General features: G+C 41.9%; 1 long non-coding RNA gene across 1 annotated transcript; it reads right to left on the bottom strand.

Annotated features, from left to right (window-relative positions):
- Window positions 1–395: 395 nt before the first annotated feature.
- Window positions 396–749, bottom strand: LOC149165750 (uncharacterized). Its single transcript, XR_016260349.1, has 2 exons — window positions 703–749; window positions 396–587 (listed from the first exon to the last, which is right to left on the bottom strand). It is a non-coding gene; the product is annotated as an uncharacterized LOC149165750 (long non-coding RNA).
- Between the last annotated feature and the right edge of the window lie 2,577 nt (window positions 750–3,326).

The raw sequence follows: 3,326 nt of genomic DNA, 5'->3' as shown, positions 1-3,326 counted from the left end.
ATTGTCTCCTTCTCCGACACACACTCCCTTCCACAACTCATTGAAGATGAGGGTGTGCTTTATCATCCGGGACCATTCAGGGTAGTTCTCCTTGCCAGTGGGAACTATTCCTACCATATAGATGATTGAATGCATTCTGTAAAAAAATACTTCTGCTGATAAAAAAAAACTTTCTGCTAATATACAGTGAAGTTGTACTCAAAAAATTTCTGTGGGAAACAATTTTGGTTGTTTAGAAGTAATGAGTCATTCACCGCGAGCTCTACAAAGTTGGATCAGCAACGGTATTAACTACGAGCTCTACAAAGTTGGAGTTGGATAATAAAAAGAACAAAACAACCAATAACTGCTTTGCATTCTTTCTGGACAGAATATTTGGTAATGGCAGGTAAGTATTTCCAAGAAAGAACAAGCTTTCTCCATTTTTCCTTGCATGCACGTGTCATTACAACACTTGAATACAGTTACAAAAACTAAGAATTGCCTTGGCCGATATTATCATTAACAAATCTGAATATATTGTGTAATAAATAGAACCGTGCGGAAAAACCAAAAAGCAACACCTCGGCACAATAAGAGTACAAGATCTGAAAGACATATGGAGGTTTTAAAAATAGGAAAAAAAGGCAGCTAGCAGTCCACTATACAAAGGTGGAAAGCACTGCAGAAGCACGAGAAACAACTGAAAGCCCACTATTCTACCTCAAAATCCTCGTCTAGATCTGTCCTCAGCAATGTTCACTCTCAAGCATATAATACAACACAGTCAACAGGGTACCATGTTTATCCTCCTGGACCATACTACAATTCACCGAGCTGCTACACAAGGAGTTCTGATCAAGGTTCAAAGAATATACCCTCTGTCCAGGCTGCGGTGTACTTCTTGTCCCTGCGGTTTAGAGAGAAGACCCAACACTAGGCCTCTCGGTCCTCCAACGAGTTACTCCAACCTTGCTGTAGCTACAGCAAGCTCTGTGGCCCAGAACACTTGAAATTAGCACAGAATGGCTCACACTTACCTCTGATATCTTGGCTCTGCTCCTCCAAGAGATCCGCACCAAAACGTCAAGACAATCCTCCCCAAACTTTGTCACAACATCACCGGGCAGAAAATGTTAATAAAAAACAAGGCTATAACTCAGCACCGCCAACAGAAACCAGAACCTCCCTCTTTTCGCAGTGGGTTACGGTCATCCGTTTTATACCCATAGCATAGGAAAGAGCGGCGATGTTATGGTTGCATCAGGTATTTGATGCTCGATGCCCAAGTTCAAACATCAAAACAAAACGAAATGCAAACGCAAGGATAATCAAAACGATAATACCACGTTTTCGCTGCGCATGGAATCCCTCAGAACGGTGATGGCTTGCCTTCGAGCTCGAGATCAGTTACCAACACTGTCAACGGGTCGCACAATCTCGCAATACAGGGTTATTCCTTGGCCAAGGGCATGGGCGTTGGATGAGAGCGAAATGATGCTTGGACAGGTCTGCATAGAGGCACCAATGCATCTTTGGGCATGTCAGGCCATCGACAGAGGCAGAGCAGCGCTCAGCACTGAGGCAGTGGCAGACTATTTCAGGACAGAGGCAGTGGCAGAGATGAAGGGAGTTACGACTATTTTTAGGACTGGCTCTGATACCATGTCAGGCCAGGAGTAACTCCAGTTTGGCAGAAAACTCAGAAAACTGATTCGTGTATATTCCATAGGTAACCCATTGTTATATACAATAGGGAGTGATTGTTCAGTTCATCTCCCGATGACTGTTCACCTTCCCAATTTATTTATTTACATAGAATTCCCAATCATGAAGATTAGGTGTCAACAGGTTTGATCAGTATAATGTTTGCAGATACCATTGTATGGTTTGAAAAAAGCTTCTCGACCCTAATATGTCTGCATTGTGAGTTATCTGGTGAAGCTAGGAAGATGTGCCAATCCAAACCTCTACGTAAAAGTGGTCCAAGGTATGCCTTTGATTTTGGTTTTATATGTTGACGGTCTATTCTTCGTAGGTAACAAGCCTTTGATTATCAAAGTAAGAGGGAGTTGCCCTCTGAAGTCTGCAATGAAGAATCTTGGCATAATGAATTACTTTTTGACGTTTGGAAAAGAAAATGTGTATCGCAAATCTATTGAAGAGTGGAAATGCAAATCCTTGAACACTCCAATTGAATTTCAAGAAGCTATGAAGATATATTGTTGAACCTGACTTGGCAATCGTTAGTTGATTGAAGCATTGATGTTTCGTGTAAACATCCGTCCATATATATGTGTGTGTGTGTGTGTTTTGCATAGAATTTTAGTCAATTCATGATTGAGCCACTTCATACACATTGGGTTGCCGCCAAGCACACTTCGAGATATTTGCATGGGACGATCAATTTTTGGTCTGAGATATTCTTCCTATGATATGTGACTGCATGGATGTATTGATGTTGTTTGGGATCGTTATTGATGAAATGAGCACATCTGGGTGTTGCTTTAGTATGAGATCTGCCATGATATTTGGATGAAATGTCCATAGCTTTAAGCATGACCAAGGTTGAGTACGATGTTGCTAGTATGGCTAGCAGTGAGGTAGGTTAAAGAAACTCTTTGGAGAACTATTTTGAACAGGTTCTAAATGTGACAATGATACATTGCGATGACAAAGAGTGGGATCCGATTGGCAGAGAATATTGTATATAGCTGGGACTGAGATATCTTCAATCGGTGTCATTGTACGAGCCAAGCTTAGGCTTGTGGGTGTTTCCTTCATGAGAGGGAGGATGAATAAGGTATTCTTTTTGTGATATATATTTGGTCTAATATAATTTTTTATTTGATGTCCTGTATGAACAACATACTGTTGCTTTTGAGACATTATGATTGAACTCTTCAGTGAGTTGTTTAAGCCGGGACCAGATATGAGCATGATGATATGTTTCTGATCTACAAAGAGAAGGACTAATTGAGGACACTGATCCAACTCTTCCCCCCTGTCTGAGCTCCCAGGGTGAGGAATTGAGATGGAGGGCTCCTGGGGTTGAGGGATCTCTGGAAAATAGGGTATCACCCCTATCTATTACCCATAGGGTCAAAGATGTTTCTCCTTCTATTTATTTACTCGTAGGGTCGAAGATGTTGCTCCCCTATCTTGATCTATGCAGAGTATACCCCAGTTGGCATCATACCCACAAGCTGGGCTTGTTGGGATTATCACTCCCCGTCTGGCCAACATGTTGAGAGAGAGCTTGGGGGTGTGTGATCCTTACCTTTGGTAAGTCGAGTATCTCACCCAAGCAAATTATGATGCAGGTGTTCTACCACATGACTCTTGAG

This window comes from Pinus tabuliformis, chromosome 5_1 (genome assembly GCF_031772625.1).
Source record: "Pinus tabuliformis cultivar Carrire ecotype Pingquan chromosome 5_1, CPIR1, whole genome shotgun sequence".
Lineage (NCBI taxonomy): Eukaryota > Viridiplantae > Streptophyta > Pinopsida > Pinales > Pinaceae > Pinus > Pinus tabuliformis.
This window is presented reverse-complemented; position numbering and strand designations above follow the sequence as displayed.